Source organism: Marmota marmota, unplaced genomic scaffold (assembly GCF_001458135.2).
Source record: "Marmota marmota marmota unplaced genomic scaffold, marMar, whole genome shotgun sequence".
NCBI lineage: Eukaryota > Metazoa > Chordata > Mammalia > Rodentia > Sciuridae > Marmota > Marmota marmota.
In genome coordinates, this window is record NW_026000057.1 from 35,628,775 (window position 1) to 35,651,630 (window position 22,856).

Below are 22,856 nucleotides of genomic sequence, written 5' to 3' on the forward strand. Positions count from 1 at the left end.
GGGGGGGGGGGGGGGGGTCTCAGTCCTTTAGCTTCCTTTCTCTGCAAGAGAAATTTTGTTCTAATTTATAGAGGCCCCAAATTCAGTCTGGTTCCAGAACTCGAGCTCTCCATCTATTATACTTGATAATTATCTCACTGTCAACACCTATAGTGGCTATGCAGATCTCTGCTTATGTAGTTACACTAACCTGTTTTGCTATTGTCCAATCAAAACTAATAAAATTTGAAATTTATTAACCTGGGGTAGGGAGTTTGACCATATTACAGGAAATGTTTTGGAGAAGTAGTTTATCCCATGAAACTTTCAGTCCATGTTATAATTTTTCCTGACAATTACTTGTTATAGAAAATTGTTCTTAAATGTGACTGTTCTTAAATCTCAGTGTTGTAAAGGAGGGAGTTTGCGAGGAGCAATTGTAATAACTCTCTTAACTATTGGAGTCTTTGCTTAAGAACCTTAAAATTTGAACCTATTTGATTAAAAGCAGCACACAAAATTAACATTAAGAATTTCCAATTTCCAAGATGAATTCTATACTCTGTTGCTGGAATATGGTTACTGTCAACATTTTATTGCCTTATTGTTTTCACTGTTTTTTTATTACTGTCAGGTCATTTTGTTATTATTGTCAAGTAATTTCCCACATGTTGAATGTGCCTATATTATACAAGCAGAAAGAGTGAGATATGAAAAAGCATCTTTTCAAACTGTTTACATACTAGAAACCCTTAATCATAAAGCTCACTCTGAAATTAAAGCCATGCTTGTGAAGAACAAATTTTGTGCATGTTTCACACAAACGTTCTCCCTGCATTGCAGGTCTCTCTTTTCTTTCTTATATAGCTTGTGTATTTTGGCTATAATGAGTAAACTCTTAAACCAAAACAGCTATACGTATGTAAGTTCCTGATAAGGGCTTTTATATCTCTGTTTCAAGGAGCAGAAATGATCAATGTCAGCTGGGTTTTTCTGCTACATCTGCAATTATTATATTTAATTGTAACCCTGCATTGCATCTAAACTATTTCACAATACTATATTCCTTAATTTTCTACTAGAGAGAGGCCTTTGTTAGATTTAAAAACCTATGGAATATAAAAAGTTCTAGTTATTTATTTCAGTATAAATATAGCATTTCTTCCTTTTTAAAAAAGTTATAAGCTATAATTAGTCTAAATATAGAGTAGCTTTATGAATAGTTTTACTGGATCTTTAGACATTTTTCTTCCATACTTCCTTTTTATTAGGCAGTTTAGTGGAAGGTGTCATTTAATATCAACCATATTAAAGAATTCAGCTACTTTGAATTGAGTATTATAGTATTTGCTCTTGAAAAAATTTAAAATATTTGAAACATAATACCACCACTCCTAATGTGAATGCCAAGTTTTAATGATATCATAATATTTACAAGTAGATTTAATATATTTAGCTAAATCATCTGAAGTTGAATATAAAGTTGCTCTCAACTTATCAACTTAATAGATAACAGTATGATGAAAATATCTTCCACATAACTATGTCTCTACATTCAATAGTTCCTCAGAAGGGAAATAATAGGATCAAAGGATATGAATATTTCTGCTGTTTTTGATATATATTGCTATATAGATTTCCAAAAAGGTTATACTATTTTTTATCACCATCAATGTGTTTCTTAAAATGAGTAATTTTTGAGGTTTTGTGTCCTAATTCTAGTTTATATGCAGAACCTAACTCTAGTTTACATGCAGAAAACTGCAGCAAAAGAAGACAGTTTCTATTGGTTGTTAGGATGTGGCAGCTTCAGAGAGGTTAAACCACATAGTAGAAGTCAAGTCAGCTAACAATGGTAAGAGCAGAAATCTAAGAATTTTAATAGGTTGCATATTATTTGTTACCTTTATTAATGTTCTTATATTTTTCCTTAATGACTTGACAAAGTCTTTTAAAATACCAGCCCATTCTCCATTGTGCTTATGGAAGCCAAAGAACGATTGATTGATTGCATTATTATGGGAGATTAGCATACCTCCAAAGGGCAACAGGAACGGTGGTGGTGGCCATTCAAGTGAACACCATTAGAAAGATGAAGCTTAGGGAACAGAATGGAAGTTACTTGGTCCAGTTGCTCGTTCTCCTGGAGAGTTTATAAAGAAGGTGATTCCCTTATTTATTTCCAACAGACCAAGCTCCTGGAGGGCACTGACCAGTTGTTCCTGTTTATAACTCTATGTCCACCTAATTGATCACTACAAAGAATGAGATTTAATGGATACTGAAATGATATAATGAATGAATTGTACAGGTAAATAGTATGAGAAGTAATTGGGGTTGTAAATATAATTCTGAATCTGAGTTCTTGGAAGAAGAAAATAGTTAAGAATTATCTCAGAGATCTGGTGTTTAAAAATTTACTATAATGATAACAAATAATAGAAGAGCTTTTTCGTTGTTGTTGTTTTGGTTTTTGGTACTGGGGATTGAACCAAGGGTACTCCCCAGCCCCTTTTATATTTTATTTAGAGACATGGTTTTACTAAGTTGCTTAGAGCCTCACTAAATTGCTCAGGCTAGCTTTACTCGCTATCCTCCTACCTGAGCCTCCTGAACCACTAGGATTACAGGCATGTGCCACTGCATCCCACATAACAGAATAGCTTTTAATATCTGTATGGACTCAGAGCAAAATGGATTTATTTTTTGTTATTACAATGAGACTCATTTTTTCCACATTTTAATTGGTGTATCATAGTTGTAAATGTGATGGGATTTGTTGTTACATATCTGCACATGCCTGTGATATAACCATATAATTTGGCCAGTACCACTCCCAAGACCTCCCCTCCCTAGTCCCACCCCCAGGATCCCTTTCCTTTACTGATCTCCCTTTGATTTTCATGAGATCACCACCCCCCACCTTTCTTTTCCTTTTTCTTCTCTAGCTTCCATATATGAGAGAAAACAATATGACCTTTGGACTTCTGAATTTGGCTTATTTCCCTTAATATCATGGTCTAAGATTCATCCATTTTGCTGCGAATGATATAATTTTATTTTTCTTTGTGGCCAAATAAAACTCCATTGTGTATATATACCACATTTTCTTCACCTGTTGATGAGTATCTAGGCTAGTTTCATAGATTGGCTTTTGTGAACTATGCTGCTATAAACAGTGGTGTATATGTATCACTGTAGTATGATGATTTTAGTTTTATAGGATGAATACTTAGGAGTGGTATAGCATGCATCATCTTTTGAGGAACCTCCATACTGATTTCCACAGTGGTTGAACAATTTACAATCCCAAGAACAGTGTAGTTGGAACAGAGTTCCTTTTCTTCCACATTTTCTCTAGCATTTATTATTGTTTGTATTCTTGATGATTGCCATTCTGACTGGTGTGAAGTGAAATCTCAGTGTAGTTTTGATATCCCTAAATGCTAATGATGTTGAACACTTTTTCATATATTTGTTGATCATTTTTATTTCTTCTTTTGAGAAGTGTCTATTTTATTCATTTTCTTATTCATTAATTAGATTATTTGATTTTTTGGTCTTAAGTTTTTTGAGTTTATATATTATAGATATTAATCTTCTATCAAAATAGTAGCTATCAAAGATTTTTTCCCATTCTGTAGGTTCTATCTACATGTTCCTAATTATTTCCTTTGTTGGGCAGAAGCTTTTTAATTTGATGCCATTCTACTTATTCACTCTTGGCATTATTTCCTGAGCTTCAGGGGACCTATTGAGAAAGTTGTTGCCTATGTTCATACATTGGAATGTCCATCCTATATTTTCTTGTAGGATTTGGGTAATTTCTGGTCTAATTTTTAGATCTTTGATCCATTTTGAGTAAATTTTTGTACAGGATGAGTGATACAGGTCTAGTTTCATTCTTCTACTAATGGATAAACAATTTTCCCAGCATCAGTTGTTAAAAAGGCTGTCTTTTCTCCAAAATGTTTCTGGAACCTTTGTCAAGGATCAGACCAGATGACTGTTGATGTGTAGGTTTGTCTCTGTGTCTTCTGTTTTGTACCATTGGTCTAGGTGTCTGTTTTTATGCTAATACCATTCAGTTTTTGTTACTGTAGCTCTATAGTATAATTTGAAGTCTGATATTATGATGCCTTCCAGCATTGCTTTTTTGGCTTTGAATTGCATTGGCTATTCTAAATCACTTATTCTTCCAAATGAATTGTAGGCTTATTTCTTCTAGTTCTGTGAAGAATGTTATTGTAATTTTGATAGGGATTACATTGAATCTGTATATTGCTTTTGGTAACATGGAACCATTTTAACATAATGGTCTGCCTATTCAAGAACATGGGAGGTCTTTCCATCTTTTGAGGTCTTCTTCAATTTATTTCTTCATTTTTTTATAGTTTTCATGGTAGAAGTCTTTCACCTCCTTGGTTAGATTTATTCCTAGGTATTTTTTTTTTATTTTTAGACTATTATGAATGGAATTGTTTTCCTGATTTCTTTCACAGAAGATACATTGTTGGCATACAGAAAAACTATTAAGTTTTCTATGTTGATTTTGTAACCTGTGATTTTGCCAAGTTTGTTCATTAGCCCTAGCAGTCTTTTGGTACAGAATCGTATCATCTGCAAATTGATAATTTGGCTTCTTCCTTTTCAATTTTTATCCCTTTTAATTTCTTCTCTTGACTAATTAATCTGTCTAGAATCTCTAACACTTATTAAATAGGAGTGGTGAGAGTGGACATTCTTTTCTTTTTCCAGAGTTTAAAGGAAATGCTTTCAGATTTTCCCCATTTACTGTGAGGTTAACTTTGAGTTTTTCGCACATAATCTTTCTGTCCTTTGTTTCTTCAGTGTTTTTCTCATGAATGGGTGCTGAATTTTGACAAAGGCTTTCTCTGCAACTTTTGAGATGACTGGGTGATTTTTGTCCTTAATTCTATTTATGTGATGCATAACATTTATTAATTTGCATATATTAAAGCATCTTTGCATCTCTGGAATAAAATCAACTCGATCATGAGGTACAATCATTTTAGTATATTGTTGGACACAATTTACTCATATTTTATTAAGTATTTTTGCATCTAATTTCATCAGAGATATTGGTTTATAGTTTTCTTTCTTGATGTGTCCCTGATTTGGTTTTAATATTATTGTGATACTGGCTTCATAGGATGAATTTGGTAGTATACCATCTCTTTCTGTTTCATGGAATTATTGTACTTTTTTTAAGGTCTGGTAGAATTCATCTGAGAATTCATCTAGTCCTGGGCTTTTCGTTATTGAAAGCCTTTTTATTACTACTTCTATCTCTCTACAAGTTATTGGTCTGTTTAGGTTTTCTTTTTCTTTGAAGATGCAAAGTTTATTTGGGGCTCATACTTTTCAAGGTCTCAGTCCATAGATAGCCAGTTTTTGATTGCTAAGTTCAGTTACTTAGCATATAGAATTTATTATTGGAGAAGAGCTTTAGTTGGTGTTCCTTTTTCAAAATTAAATTTACTCTTTGTTGATACATAAAAACATAAAAATTATACATATCAATGTGATAGCATCTGGTGTATATATTGTATAATGTTTAGGTTTTCTATGTACTCTTGATTCAGTTTTGGAAGATCATACTTATCTAGAAATATATCCATTTTCCCTAGGTTTTCCAACATATTGGAATACAAGTCTTGAAAATAGTCCCTAATGATCTGCTAGATTTCTGTGACATCTGTGGTGATTTCTCCTTTTTCATGTCTTAATTTTATTAATTTGGATTTTCTCTTTTTCTTTTGATGAATTTGTCTAAGTGCTTGTCAACCTTTTTTATCTTCTTAAAAACCAACTCTTTGTTTCATTAATCCTTTGTATTTTTTTTATTTTTAAGTTCATTGATTTCAGCTCTGATATTAATTTTTCCCTCCTCCTCCTGGCTTCAGTATTGGTTTGTTCTTTTTCAAGGACCTTAAGACGCATCATTAGGTTGTTTATTTGGGATCTTTATTATTGTCTTATGTAGGCATTCATAGCTATAAACACTCTTAGAACAGCCTTCATAGTGCCCCAGAGGTTCAGGTATGTTGTATCACCTCATTTAAGCCTAAATTTTTTTAAATTTCTCACTTGGTTTCTTTTCAACTATTCATCATTCAAAAGTGTACTGTTCAGTCTCCATGTGTTTATATAGTATTTGTTCAGTCTCCATGTGTTTATAAAGTATTTTTTTCTTTCTTTCTTTTTTTTTGGTCCAAATTAATGGTTTTATTCACATCTTTAACATTATTAGAGAAGTCCAAAACAGATTTTGTGTTTGAATACAGTTTAAATGTAACAAAGAGCTGAACTATATACACTGAGGAAAAGGATTTTTTACTCCAGTCTTTTCCTAATTTTCAGTTTCTCATTAGTAGAAACTAAACACACTTTTCCCCAGTTTAATTTAGGATGAAGTCATGCAATTTTTTTTTTTTTTTTGGTACCAGGTATGGAACTCGGAGGCAGGCACTCAATCACTGAGCCATATCCCCAGTCCTATTTTGTGTTTTATATAGAGATAGGGTCTCACTGAGTTGCTTAGCACCTTGCTTTTACTTAAGGTGCTTTGAACTCCGAATCCTCCTGCCTCAGCCTCCCAAGCCACTGGAGTTACAGGAATGTGCCCACCCTACCTGGCAAAGTAATGTAACTTTTATGAGTCATCACATAAGTTGTCTTTGAAGATAAAATACAAAGAAAATTTTAAATGGATATTACCATATCTATGGATTGAGAAGCTGTGTGGTCGCCTTGGCCCTTGAAGTCTAAGGAGCACTTCCATGAAGCCCTAAGGAGACATAATGGCCATGACATCTGGTGGGGGGCAGGCATGCAGCCTGATGGTGAGCACTGAAGCTCTTACCCTCTTCAACTCCATGAAGAATGTCATGACCTCATTTAAACTAACTGGAAGTGAGCCAGGCAGCTGAGAACTTAGAGTAAAGAATAAAATCTTTTTCTTTTTTATAGAGAAGGGGCATTCCTTCAGCCCTGTCTGAAATGAACTCTGTGAGGAGTCCCTGCTCCTTCAGGAGAGTGCACTGAAAGTCAGTTATTGCTAGTAAAGCTAGAAGAACCCCTTTCTCATCATGAAGATTTTTACATGAAAAGGCTGTTGGTTTGGCTTGAAGCCCTCTGAAGAAAGAGGGTAAGGAGGTGGAAGCTGGCCTGCATGGCATGGCCTCTCCCCAACCAGCCACCCCAACCCCAGTGCCCTCAGGGGCAGTCTGGATTACCTTGTTGCCTCTGAGAAAACCTGAGGCTCTCACACACCTATGGAGTAAAGGTTGTCATCTGGCACTTGCAGAGAAAGAGCCCAAAGGATTACAGCCCAACTGACCAGAAGAGCAGCTACTGAAATAAATGTCAACTTGTGGGGGAGAGTAAGAAGCCAAATCAAGGCCAGATCCAGTGAGCCAACATCTTTAAAACAGGGGTACCAGAAACTTGGACAAAAGCATAGAAGTGAATGGCTGATAAGGACACAGATGCTGCCACCATCTCCCAATATTGATGCTTGAGCAGACATAGGCAGTAATAACTGAAGGCTGGAGGGCAGGTGGTCAACACAGGACAGATTTTATCTGAAAAGAGAGGATACCCAAAATGGCTGCCCTATTGACCTTGTACCAGGTGGAGAACTTTGGAGCGTGGATAAGATTCCTGAAAACAATTAGTGAGCAGAGACATGATGGGATGGGTACGACTCCACAGGTGACATTAGGGCTCTGAGGAAGACACTAACTCTGCTACATCTCCTTGACTGCTAAAAAGTAGTAAAGAACTGGTTTTATTTTACTTTTTGTTCTTAGGAAATAGGCTTGCCCTTCAGAGTTTTTTATTTCCTGAAAACACTGCACATTAATGACAACATACAGGCAGAATCACAGGTCATCTCTGACCCTCAAGGTGGAAAAAGAAAAAAAAAAAAAACAGTGGTTGTGCTTTCCTGGGGGCCAGTCCTGCAACTAGAACCCTTGGGTTGAGTGGACTGTGTCTGGTTTGGATACTTTGGGGTATGCAGAGTGGTCGATTGGCATGTGCCTGGAAAGGTTGTATGCCTGGTAGAGTTGGGGCAAGCTTTCCAAACAGGGAAACTTCTTGACAAATAACACAATTTTCAACTGTAACTCCAATTTTCAACTCTGATGTGCCTGACTTCCTTTGTCCTACTTTGGGATGAAACTGCTACAGAGGATCAGAGATACAGAGCCAAATGGGGAAAGCTCCTGGTCAAACTCTAGAGCATAACAAAAGGATCTAAGGGGGTTGGAAACAAAAGATAAGTTTATAGACCAGATGTTAGTTTTGAAATAGTTTTTTTGAGCTCAGGAAATTGGAGGAAGATACCATCTGAAGAGCCTGGCCAGGTTATCTGTCCATCTCTTTCCTGAGAAGATCTGATACTTCATATATAAATGAGATGGTACCATTTGTGGTTGATGTTTTTCCTACAATTTGGGCAAGTGTTAGCATTCTTAAGGGAATCATGGAGGCACTGGCTACAGAAGACATGGCCACACTCTGTAGAGACAATGAGACATCCATTCTATATAATCTCTGAGTATCCATCCATTCAGATGAGACAACTAACAGTTCCAGAGGGCCTGAGTCCTGTGGCCCTCTCATCCCTGAAGTTTCTGGGAGTGTGGGTGGTCATATGTACATCTCCATCCCTGGACAGCTCCTCATCATCACAGTTCACCATGCAACTGTTAGCTTGGTCTTGGTGCAGCCTCCTGGCATTCTTCTTTGTCATCCTCCTTTCGTAAGCAATTATAGCAGAGTCATTGTAAGTCAGATCTACCACCACAGGCTCTAAAGATTCACAGGTGAGGTCCACAATTTCATCTCCAGCAGTTTCCATAAGTTCTATGGGTTTTGCTTCTAAGGAAATATCAGAGGTGGAGGCTACTTCCCAAGTTCACTTCTGGGCTTGCCTAGAACTTACTATTCCATTGTAGTGCTTTCATGTACTCATTGTACTCCTTGGCTCCAACCTGCACAAAGGGAAGTGATCTCTACCCAGGTTTGCAACAAAGCTGAATATTCTCAAACCTCCCATGCCCTCTGGTTTCTCCTCTTCTAGCTTAGAAAGAATTTGGAGCCAGGCAGATTTCAGTATCTTTGAGTCCTGTCCCAGAGTTGGTCTGGTCTGGCAGGCGCCACTACCAACACACTAGCACAAGGAAGCACCTTCATAAGCCAATAAAGAGACCTGCTCAAGTAAGATTCTACTGACTCAAAGCCTTGAGTTTTATTGTGTTGATTTCAAAGTTCATTTCATTAGGATCTGATGAAATGCAGGAAATTATATCAATTTCTTTTTGTATTTGTTAATAGTTTCTTTGTGGCCTATAATATGGTCTATTTTGGTGAAGTTACACAAGCCACTGAGAAAATTTTATATTAAAGTGTTGCTTAATGCACTAGTCTATAGCTGTTAAGTCTATTTGATTTATAATATCTTTCAGGTCCAAAGAGTATTTACCTAGTTTATGTTTAGATGGTTTATCTAACAGTGAGAATGGTGTTTAAATCACTCAGTATTATATTGGGGTCTATCTGAGGTTTTAATTTGAGTAACATCTCTTTTATATAATTAGTTGTGCTCACATTTGGGACATAAATATTTATTATTGTTGTATCTTCTTATTTTTGTTGGATTGTTCCCTTTATCTGTATGAAGTGACCTTCTTTTTCTCTTCTGATTTAAGATTGGCTTGAATTCTGCTTTGTCAGATATGAGAGTAGCTATTCCGGCTTATTTTCAGGCTCCATTCAAGTGCTGTATCAATTTCCATGCTTTCACTTTCAACCTGTGGTTGTCTTTTGCTGTAAGGTGCTTCTTTTGCAAATAACATATAGTTGGGTCTTATTTTTTAATTCATTCTGCCAGTCTGTGTCTTAATAGGAGATTTGAGACCAGTTACATTCAATATTATTATAGAAAGATATTTATAAATTCCTGCCATTTTGATTTATTTATAATATTTAATTGGGTCCTTTTTCTCATTGCTTAGCTACTTTTCATAAATCTGATTTAGTGTTTTGTAAGTTCTGAAGTTTGTTTTTTTTATTTCTTCTGTGCAGAATATTTCTTTAAGTGATTTCTATAGTGCCAGTTTTTAGTACTCATGAATTCTTTTAATTTTTGCTTATCTTGGAAGGTTTTTATTTCCTCATCAATTTTGAAGGATAGCTTTGCTGGATATAGCAATCTTGGTTGACAGTTATTTTCTTTCAGGACTTGGAACATAGCATTTCAAGCCTCCTGGCTTTTAGAGTTTGTGCTGAAAATTCAGAATTGATCCTGATTGGCTTACCTCTAAATGTGATGTTATTTGTTTTTTCTTGAGGCTTTTAAAATATGTCCTTGTTCTTTATGTAGGCATTTTAATTATAATATGTTGTGTTGAGGTTCTTCTTTAATCTTGTCTGTTTTGGGTTCTGAATGTATTCTTTTTTTTAGTCAGCTTTTTTGCTGCTGTGACTAAAAGATTTGACAGAATAGTATTAGAGGAGGAAAAGTTTAAGGATTCACTGTTTCAGAGGTCTTAATCCATAGACAGCTGGCTGCATTCCTTGGGGCTCAAGGTGAGATAAGACATCATGGAGGAAGAGTGTGGCAGAAGGAAGCAGCTCACATGTTGATCAGGAAGCAGAGACAGACTCTACTCTCCAGATACAAAATATATATCTCATTGTTCTGTCCCCAGTGACCACTTCTTCCAGTACCAGCCCACCTGCCTCTAGTTACCACTCAGTTACTCCTATCAGGGATTAATTTACTGATTTAGTTAAGAATATAACCTAATAATTTCTCCTCCAAACCTTCTTGTCTTCCATTGTCTCACACATGAGCTTTTGGGAGACACCACATCTAAACCATAACAATTCTTTATCTAGATGTCCATCTCATTTTCAGGGATTGGAAATTTTTGTTATTATTTCCCTGGAGAGGTTTTAACCTGCATTTCACAATCCCCCTCAATTGCATTGATTTTTTTTTTTGCATTTATTTTATTTTTTATTTGTTCTTTTTAGCTATACATGACAATATAGTATATTTTGACATGTTATACATACAAGGAGTATAACTTATTCTAATTAGGATCCCATTCTTGCAGTTATATATATTATATTTATTCTTCTATACCCCCCAAATTCCATTGATTCTTAAATTTGGTCTCTTAATGTTGTCCCAGAGTTCTTGTATATTCTAATCATGGTTACTCGTTTTCTTTAATGCTGTCTAAATATTCAAGGTCAGCCACTTTGTTTTCTAGCTATGAGATACTGTCTGCAACATAGTGTACTCTAATCGAGAGACTTTATACTGAACATTTTATTTGATTTATTTTGTCTTTCATTTTCAAGATTCTGTTTGGTTCTTTTTCAATATCTCTCTGTACTAAATTTCTCATTTATACTCTATACTGAATTCCTTAATTCATTCAGTTATTTGTCTGAATTCTCTTGGAATTCATTGATCATTTTTAAAATCCTTCTTTTGAATTCTTTATCTGATAGTTCATCTACTTTAATATCTTTGGGATTATTTGATAGTGAATTATGATCTTTAGGAGGTATAATGTTATCTTATTTTTTCATATTTCTTGAGTTCCTGTGTTGGGTTTTATGCATGTATAGGGAAGTATTTCTCTTTCACTCTTATGTGTGGACCTTTTTAGGACACAGTCTTTACTTACCAAAATGTCCTAGAGTGATCAAGATTGAGACCCTCCTGTAGGTGTGGTATCCAGAGTTTGTGTGGATTCTCTCCACTTTTGTTTCAGCAGTAGATGTCTGTGAGTGTGACCTGAGGGCCCACCACTAGCTGTTTCTCCTTGAAGCCTGGTGATTATTTTGGGATATTTTTCTTCTATTTTTTGTATTAAGTATTGCTGAAGATTGAGTGTCATTAATTTGTGTATACAGCAAGCTGTGCCATCTTTTTTGGATGAGTTTAGCTCAGCACCAGAGTCTCTATCCTGTGAACTTATAGTGCCCCTGTAGGTTCCCAGCAGCTCAAAGAATAGGGGAAAACAAACAATAGCAACAACTTATGCAAACAGTAATACAGCATTATATAAATTCCGGGTTCCTACTATGACACTGACAGATGTTAATTACCATACACACAAATCCAGAAATGGTGGGGTCAGCATTTGCCAACAGCAAAAACAGTAAGTAACCATGAACTAGATCTGGCATTAAAGCAAACAATGGATGCAACTATGCCATCCACAGCAGTAATAATTGCAGAAGCTTGAATGGTGGGAACAGGAATTATAGAAACCAATTGGTTTTAAAAGATGATAATAATACAGTTACTTAGAGAAAAGAAAATGTGATAAGAAGATAGAAATGAGTTTATAATTTCAACTAATGGACAGAGAATGCAGAAAAGATGTAGCAGGTGATAGTTATAAGGAAGGAAGAGAAAAAATGGAAAAAATTGAAGGGAGAGAGAAACAGGAAAACATGAGAATTTGGCTGTTAGGAATAAGAAAGAGAAACAAACAAATGAAAACAATGTAAAACAAAACCAAAATATAGAATCCAAAAGCCCTAAGCCCCAAAAGACAAGGCAAAGAAAAATAACTACATTTAAAAATGCTAAAATTGAAGGGGGAAAAATCCCAAATATGTGTATGTATATATGTCCAGAAATCAATCAGCACAGCAAGAACACACACACACACACACACACACACACACACAAAAGAAAGATTCTTAATAAAAAAATGAAAGAATTATCTCCACTAAGGTGGTCGATGAGAATGGATGGTCACTGTTTACAGCCAACTGTCTTTTCTTCCATTTCTTCTTGAGCTGTGTACTAAAAGAGAGGGAGAGAGCAATGGCTGGGGGTTGCTAACCCCTTTCTCTTTTTGTGTTGCTTACCAAGCTGCCAGTTGAAGTGGCCTAAGACTGAAACTGGTTGAAATAATTCTCAGTTTCCCTTTTCACCAGTATAAGTTGGATAGAATTGGGAAGTACAAATGGGGTTTTTCTGCACAGACCAGATCAATGCACTTCCAGGTTGGGGCTGCTACAGAGTTCTATTAGTGGAATTCCAGCAGCTGGGGCTTAGGTCAAATTATTGGGTGATATCTGCTCTGGAAAGATTAGATCAGTACATCCCTAGGGTTTGGCAGTTGCAAGTATGGATCTCAGGTGCCTCCACAGAATTCTACTCATGGGGCAGTAGAACCAATCCTCCACACACTCTGCTGCCTAAGAACACAGCCTTCCTAGACTTAGCCCTAAATGTATTCACAGTTACTTGTTCAGATTCTCAGTTCCCTTCAGCTGGTCACATAAGCTTCAGACTCAAAGGAAAAGTAAGTTGGGCTTCTCAACAGTTTTCTGACTTAAATGCCCCTGGGCAGATCGTCTCTGTGTGTGTTTCACTCACATTCTGCTAGGTATACCCTGGGCCTCACAGTAGGTAGGTGCTTGCCAGGACAGTGTGGCAGTATTTGGTATGTTCTCCCAGCTCAGCAGCAGTAGCTGCAGAGTGGTTATCTCAAGATGACTCCTGCCTCAGCTCTCCATAGCCAGTGGAGAAACAGAGCACATTTTTCAAACATCAGTGCACAGTGCAGTCACTGGATCAGTTGCTATTCTGATCTCAGGGTTTTTCCGTACCAAATCTATATGTTTCTCTCTGTGTTCTCCCTCCCAGCACTACTACCACTGCCACAACTGGCTTGGGTCCAATGTAGTCTTTCTTCTTTGTTTAATGTTCCCAAATTTCTGAGTCTCTAAGACACTCTGACTGTCCAATATTGAATTTTAGTGAAATCCCTTTTTCACCCACCTCACTGAGAAGCTATACTCTTATTGCTCAAATCCCAAGCCACAGAGCAACTGGGAAAGCAGCCTTCTTCTAATGCATCTTGAATCTCCTTGAGACTCATTTTTAAAAGGTAGAATCAGTAAAATGAAATACATTAACTCCTCAAAACTAATGTTTTCAAATAACTCATTCTTACAATTATGTCCCCACATAAGAGAATGTGGCAATTATTGCTACATCCTCTTCAGTAGGACATTTCATTGGGTCTTAGAAGCAGTACAGAGACAGGACAACTATGTGTTCTCTATCATCACTATATATATAGTATAATTATATTATATATATATATATAATATATGTATATATATATGACTGAAGCTGGTTGAAATAATATATATAACATATTACATATTACACTATATATTCTATATTACATATTATATATATAATCTATAGTGATGATAGAGAACATATGTGTGTGTGTGTGTGTGTGTGTGTGTGTGTGTATGACTTGTCCAGAAAAGTAATTTGGTCAGTTTATGACAGAAGTTTATTTTTAAGTTTTACAGAAAGAAAAAAAAAATATTGAGGAGAATTCTGGTATAAAATATAGTGAATTCTAAGTCAATAAGATCTGCCTCCTGGAAAAGAGATTAAAGGCTCCTATTGTCCTATTGTTAAACTGAGAGAGAACTTGCTTCTTCAGCAGTAAGATTTTGTATTTGGAAGCCCATGGGATCAGGTAACTCCAATAAATTTATATTGTTTTAGAATAGATACCTTCTAGAAATTTTCTTTTTAAGAAAATATATGCATTTTTCTTAATCCCCTGTTTTCTATGAAACTTTGATCTTAACCATTACATTTGAAGAGTGGAATTTTAATGATTCTTTGGGGATGAGTTGGAAAGACAGTGGTGGGCAGAAGGTGTTATGAAGGCCAAAAAGGAGGGAGATTAATTCTTGGTTGGGAAAGATTCCAAGCAGATCAAACAGGTCTTGACTTTGGCTATAGTAGAAAGTCAACCCTGGATTAAAACAAAGAAGTCTGTAAAATATTTGAGAGAAAACAATAATAATAAAAGCAGAATAGAGAGAATAAGTGTAAGAAGGGACTATCAAACGAGTATCAAAAAAATAGTTTTGTAATGCCAGATACAGATGGATTGGTAAAGTGGGGACCAGCTTTAATCTGTATTCCATCCCTCCCCCATAATTAAATAAGCTTTTACAGTTTTTTTGTTTTTTGTTTTTGTTTTTGTTTTTGTTTTCTGGCAGAGGGTAGGAAACATTGTTTCCTTTTGATTTCAAACAATTTTCTCTGTTCTTAGAACTCTGGGACAAGTAACAATTAACAATTTTCTACCTCTCTATATCTCTTTTATATATCTCTTTACACTTTCATGTGTTATTTCCTAACACATTTTCTAAAGAGAACAGAGACTTCTGTACCATTATGATCTGTTAATTTTCCAGCCTTGTGGACATTGGTAAGTGACATTCTTGAGTATGATTACCAGAGGCTATGGCTTCTCTTTTTAAATAGGAGAATTGATTGTCTTTGAGAAGTGACTCTGACTCAGTTTACTAAATCTACTATATTTATTCTGTCTTCTTGATTCTGTAAAACTTTATTCAACTCTGCTCATTGTTTTTCACTCAAAGATTATGGCATTTTTTTACCGACTCTTCTTTGACTACCATTTTGTTTACAATATAATAAAAACCTGACATTTTTGTGAAGTTGACTGCTAACTGGCTTATTTCACCATTTGCTTCTGGAGTGTAGCAATGTAGGAAGATACTGTGGAAAGAAACGTGACCAAAAGCACCCAGAGAATCATCTTTTATTATTGTCATATGCTCATTTGCCTCTTTGTGTGTTTTATATCTAAGTTACCTTTTTGTGTCTGTGGTTTGTCAGCCTCAATTGAATTTGTGTGAATTTGAAAATTCCATTTCTAGAGTTATTCTTTACTTCTACATTGATAGCCATCATTTACATGAGTTCAAGGACTAGGTTGTGGTGGGTCTTTCCACCCCTACTCTCCCCAAGGAAGAAAATTCCCTAGAGGTTTTGAATAGACAACATATTCCTTTGCTTTGTTGTCAGACTGGAGTGTCTGTTTCTTCGGTCCCTCAGGCCAGTTTTCCCAAAGGAAACTCTTATATGGAAAATAGTCCTCCCCTGCATAATTTTTCTCACCTAATAAATTATTCATATTGGGGCTGTCAACACCATGGTGGGCACCTGACTGAAGGGGGCATATGAGTGGCAGATTGAAACAATAGGTTATGTATTTTGACCTTCAGCCTGAAATCCAAGATGAATACATTCTAGCTCATTTAAGTTCTCCCCAATGCTTTATAAGATTATTCTTAAGCGTTTTGTTTTTTTTTTTTCTAAAACACCAGGCCAAACTACAGTTTATTTGGAATTAGCTACTTGCTCTGAGTTAATTAACACATCTGATTTAAAAGTGATCAACATTAAAACAGAAGAAAATGATTCCTGTGTGAGTGAATAGGTCCAAGCTGAAATAGGTTTTTACCTGACCTGGCTGATATGTCTGACCTATCACTTCAAAGAATGTGGTAGCAGGTGTTGATATTTTTCCAAACAGCAGTTTGGTCATGTTTGGTAGGATATGCTTAGTGCAGTGTGAAATTGACATTTCAGAGCTCCAAGTTACCATTTACAGTGATCAGTTTCTATTGATGAATTTTTTGCTTATTTTACTTACAGACCCACATAGCATCTTTTAAAAATTGATTCATGGTTTGTTTGTTTGTTTGTTTGTTTTTCAGGTAAGGTTGTTTGAATTCCCCTGAATAGTTTATCCTTGGATGTAATACATTTTTGAGAATGGTGTTCCTGGTGTTCATGTTTCTAAGTAAAAATATACTTTAGATTTTGAACTGGTTAGTCCATCTAGCAGTTTTCAGTTAAGAACAGACTTAATTCATTCCAGACAAGCACAATCTATCATATTTTCAAATATATTCTATGTAATAAACAAGATAAACATGAATTAACATCAAAATATTATAGTATCATATGAAACCTGTCGTAATTTTTCCTTTTATGTAGATGGTTCATAAACTTGGAAATTTCACATGTTCAGATTAGAATTTAAGAGGGCAGAGGATGCTAAGATTCCTTCTAAAAATCCTTTATGAAGCGCTTTATAGTCTATTCACTAAAGATATCACTATGAGGATAAACCAAACAGAAATAAGAGAAGAGACAAAGGGAATAGCTATACTTAAGAATTTAGATGTTAAGCATTTTCCTTCTCAACATTTGTATATGTCTTTAAAAAAAGTTGCAAAGTGCTTAGTATGTAGAAAATATAGTATTAATATTAATTCATATAATATCATCCCCATTGTACAGATAAAGAGCTGAGATATGAGAAATTAAGTTGTTTGCTCAAGTATCCACAGCTATTAAAATGCTGAGCTAGAATTTAAAGCCAGATCGTGATTTAAAAGCATCCTGAACTCTCAAGTTAGACTGTCTTTTTAATCACTTACACTATACTGCACTTGTATGTTTTTGAGACTGCACATCTATTTTCAATGTCCCATTATATCATAGATAATTTTTTTTAGTACCGGAGGAATAATTAATTATAGAGATAACACAGTCATTTTGCTATTTCTAGAAATCTGATCTATACTTCTGAGATGCTCAGAGATTTATATATCACAGTAGAATTTTATGTCAAAGTTGAACTCTTTTGAATTTTCTGAAGACATTTCTCCTGTTTCAAACCATTACAAAGTTTTAACATTTGTCTAATTCTCATCAATTCAAAAAATAAATATTAAATAATAGTTTAACTTTTCTTCAGAGCTAATTGTGACCCATCACTTCCAGGGATGACTATTAAAGTCATCTTAGAATTATCATTGGCCAAAGAAAAAAGGCTTGACTGTTTACATTTTCAGAGACATCATTTGCATTTGTTTGCTCTTATTCTTACATATATTTCTTTAGTATTTCTCGCCACTTAAAAACCTTTTCTGAAGATTCAATAAACAAAAATTAAAAGGATAAAATAAAAACAAAAACAAGACAGAAAATTGCACCAAAGTTTAATATTGTTCCTCCAAATCATACATTTAATATCAACTGTTCAACCAGTAATGTATGTACTGACAATATTGTAAGTGAAAAAATATATAGAAAAATAAAAATGTCAAAAAAAATTAAATGACTTTTAGTATCTTTAAAATATGTTGTTAATGTTGTACCTTCAACTTAGACATACCAAAGGTAGACTCATATAACTGCTAATTTATATCACTATACATCTCTCTAGTTGATAATACTTATTTTAGACATTCACAATTTATTTAGTTATGAATGGCTATACAGGTTTAATGAAAGATGTGAGATGATTAGTGTATTTTTCTGTTTGGGCTATCATAACAAAATGCTAAATTAGGTGGTTTTAATAATAGAAATTTGTTTTCTCATGATTCTGGGGGCTCTAGGTCCAAAATGAAGTTGCCAGCAGGGTTGCTTTCTGTTGTTAAAGCCTCTCTTCCTGGTTTGCAGATGGCTGCCATTTTACTGTGTCCTTACATGGCCTTTCCTTTGTGTACATACCCTCTTTTGTCTCTTCTTTTTATAAGGACACCAGTTCTGTTGGATTAGGGCCCTGCCCTTATGACCTCAATCACCTTTAATTATCTTCCTAAAGGCCCTCTCTTCAAATAAAGTTGTGTTAGGGGTTGGGCTCAACATATGATTGAGGGAAAGGTCACAATTTAGTGACCTTTAATACATTTAGTGACATTAATACATAATAATTACAATTATTATCAGTGCATATCTATGCTTTGTAGTTTCTACAAATTATATTCCTCTTATTTTTAATGTTCAACAAATGAGCTTTATGAAGCAAATTAAGATTTTTTTAATTTAAATTACCCCACAGAGAAAAAATCAGAATATGTCTTGTAATCACATCTTTTAAAATCCAGGTGTGGGAGTATACTAGTGTGATGTTGTTTAAAAAAAAAAATGTTTTTGTTTGCTTGTTTTTATTTTTTTTAATCTTGACCTGCACATAAAAATAGATTGTACATCACAGCCCAGTTTACAAGCACCCACAATAATGCATGCATACCATGTAGGTAAAATAAGAGTTTATGAAATTCCATACCTTATCCTCTGATAAGTATTTGTTTATTTTTCTGGTATTCTGTGTTCTCATTTAATTTAATTTAAATGGTGGTCATTATCCATTAAATTCACTTGTGGTTGTTATCAAAACTTTGAAAAACTTTTTGCTTCATAGGAAAAATTCTTCTTTGACCAGCATTATCTCAGTAACAATGTTGGTGTGTGTTCATTCCTAATAAGTTCCCTAGAATATAAGTTTGTGTTGTATCTGTAGCAGAGCATTTTGCTATGTGTTGTTAGCCACTCTCAAGTACTCAAATGCTAGAAAAACACTCCGTAGAAAGTATAACCCTTTTTTTAGAGAAGTCTTTACTGTTTTTTCCCATTCCTTTAGGCCTCTCTCTAGGGTGACAGGTCATAGTGGAAGCATATGGTAGAGCAAAGTGCTTAACTTTTGAGCAAGGAAAAAAGAAGAGAAAGAAACCAGGTCCCATACTCCCCTTTGGAGGTTTGACCCCAGTGATCTAAGGACCTCCCACTAGGCCCCTCCTCCTAACAGTGCACAGCACCTCCCAGTACACCACCCAGGGGACCAAACCTTTAACACATGGAAGAGACTACTCATATTAAACCATAGAAAAGAGATTTGCCATGATTTCGCATTTTTGAGGCTGGCCTCCTTCAAAACCACACTTCAGTGTAAATCAGGTTTAAATGTGCAGTGATGTAAGCAATTTAACACACACACACATCAAAGTATTTGTTGTCATCCACAATCCTTGCTCCTTTTACATTAATTGGAAATTCTCTGTTATTCACTCTTTTCCAAAACAGAAGCTACTCTTAAGTACATCAAACAGGGTTCATTTGATATGGGGTATTTAGGTGTAGTGATGATAAAAAAATTTAAAAGCTGAACTGAGTATGGTGACTCATTCCAGAGAATATCAACAGCAGGTGCTGCTGAGAGGAAGAAGTATTACTGGAACCCAATAGCTAAGGTCCCCTGGCAAAAGATGGTACTATGTAAAGAAACCACAGAGACAATGCAGCAGCTGCTGGAGACACTACAGAAAACAGATGAGAGGAGAAATACTCTGGGTTCTTCCCTGCTCTTCTAATAGCACTCCTTGGTCAAAACTATAGAAGCCAGAGAGTAGAGGAAATAGAGAGATGCAGTTCCCTGCTGTGATATTCACACCAAACCTAAGAATGGACTCAGCAAAAATAGTAAGATTTTGATGATGGTCTTGCAAGATTGGGTGTCTGGGTGAGCCAGCACACCCAGAATGGTTACAGTCAGCATTTTGTCCCCTAGTGTGCAAGGTTCCTCCCATGGTTCCTCATTGGCTGAGTACTATGTGGTACATAATCTTCCCAAACATCACCTAGAGTTTATTGTCTCCTTTGGGTTATTTAAAGAAGTATGCCCTTAGTTTTTCCCACCTCCCTTTGTTCTCTTGTGGCAGGAAAGTCTTCTTCTTTTGACATATATGCAGTTCTTCTTTACTATTTCTTAACAAGGAGATTTATATTTCTATTGGTCAGACTGAACCCTTGCCTCACTTCCTGTTTGTCAAGGGGCTGGTTAGGTGCATGAATTTTAATTCTGTCTGTACCCACAGGCTATGGTGCTATTGTATGAGTTAACTGCTTGTAATTTTCCCTTCTGCTCTATTTCCCCTATGGCTATCTTTCTTACAACCCAATTTTACATTTAAGGCTAAGTACTGTATTTTGAAAATGAACCACTAGACTTGCTATTTCTCACACCTATGTAGATTAGAACCAATTTGGGACAAACAATTGGCGTAGACACCAAGATTCATCTCTCTCTTTTTTTAATTGGATTAATTTCCTTGTCACTGTTGTAAATTGCATTCATGATGATGTATTCATAGAATGAGTTTTAGACTTTTGGAAAATCTACCATGTTTTCATTGAATTGATGTGACATAATTTGTTTAACCATTTTCTTTTCATTAAAGAGTGATGTCACATTTGATATTTGTTATCGTAAATTATTCTGAAGTGTCAATGTTCATGAAAATGTCTTCCTCCCATATTGTTCTAATTATTATTTAAAACCCAGAAGATGGGTTACTCTGCCAAAAGCACAAACAGTATTATGGCTCTTATTATTCATTACCTTATTGTTTTTCTACAGCATTATTCCAGTGTTCCAGGATCAACCTATGATAGAACAAATTTTACTGACTTTGGTCTATTGTAATAGTGTTATTAAAAAATCTTGTTATCTTTAGTTGTCAAGTAATATTAACTAGTTTTGGATTGCTGCCTCTTGGATTACTAGAATTTTGATTGTATTTTTCACACATTTACTGATTAGTACCATTTTCTATTTTGTGAATAGTTTATTCACATTTTTTGCCTATTCTTTAACAAGTTTGCCAAGACTGTGAAGAAGCCAGAAAACAATTGATCATGAACACTCATATTGTGGGGGAAAAAAAAATCTAAAAGTGTTGTATCCCTCCTTAGGCCATGTACCCTGTGGGATGTTAGGAGGTAGACCAGAATGAACCATTTTGAAAGATCTTCTAAAGCATATTTCTTAAAGCATCCAGCCTGACCATTTTCTATTGCATTTCTCAATAATAGCCTCCTTTGTCTTTTTTTTTTCTTTATATCTTTAGAACTGGGGGTGTGGAGATTTCACTCTTTCAACAAATAAACCATTTAGTTCTTAAAGTTTGATTTTACATTTTATAAAATTGCAAAAATATTAGTAAGATATAAGAAAATGATCAAAATTTTCTTTTTCATAAAAGAATTCTGTAGTTCCTTGCCCATTTCTTTTTCTTTAGTTGTCAGTGGACCTTTATTTATTCATTTATATATTAATATTTATTTATTTATATTTATATATTATCTATATTTATATTATATATAATATATTGTTATATGTTATACATATATTTAATATATTATTTATTATATATAATAGATATTGTATGATATGTATACTATATGATATGAATATATTATATATATGTTATAATATGTGTATATTATAATAATATAATATGTATTCTAATATATACATATTATATAATATATGATATTTAATATAATATATATTATTTATATTATGTAAATAAATAAATAAAGGCCCACTGAGGATCTCCCTGTGGTGCTAAGAATCAAACCCAGTGCCTCACACTATGCAAGTGCTCTACAACTGAGCCACAACCCAGCCTACACTTCTCTTTTCAGTTACATTTTTTTCACAAATAAAAGAAGTGATTTAACAAGAAATAGCATAATAGTTTTATGTAATTAAATCTATATTTTTGTACATATTATAGGCTATAGCTTTATTATTGCCTTGAACATTAGCTCTTAGAATTTTATATAGGTATGAAAATTTTTCCTTAGAATTTGAAAATATCTTAGAGGAAAATCATGCCTACCACGTTATTTTCTATACATTCAATAACATAGGAAAATATATTAGTTTCAAAATAAAAATAATTTTCATCTTTAAGGCTTAAGACCATAAAAAGCTTAATTTATTTCCCTATAAATACTTTATTTCCTTCCATTGAAAGCATTAGACAGCATACTTTATTTTTTTTTTTTTCTTTTCTTTCACATTTTTTATTGGTACGTTATAGTTGATGGGATTTGTTGTTACATATTTATACATATACATGATAGAACAATATAATTTTTTTTTTTTTAATTTTTTATTGTGGGTTGTTCAAAACATTACAAATTTCTTGACATATCATATTCCACACTTTGATTCAAGTGGGTTATGAACTCCCACCTTCACCCCATACACAGATTGCAGAATCACATCAGTTACACATCCATTGATTTACATATTGCCATACTAGTGTCTGTTGTGCTCCGCTGCCTTTCCCATCCTCCACCCTCCCCCCTC

At 34.6% G+C, this 22,856-nt stretch overlaps 1 protein-coding gene and 1 pseudogene across 2 annotated transcripts in view; one reads left to right on the forward strand and one right to left on the reverse strand.

The window, feature by feature from the left end:
* Gstcd (glutathione S-transferase C-terminal domain containing) overlaps positions 1-22,856 on the forward strand; it is a 188,169-nt gene that overhangs the window by 67,121 nt on the left and 98,192 nt on the right. The window lies entirely within an intron of this gene.
* LOC125619800 lies at positions 8,204-10,555 on the reverse strand (annotated as a pseudogene).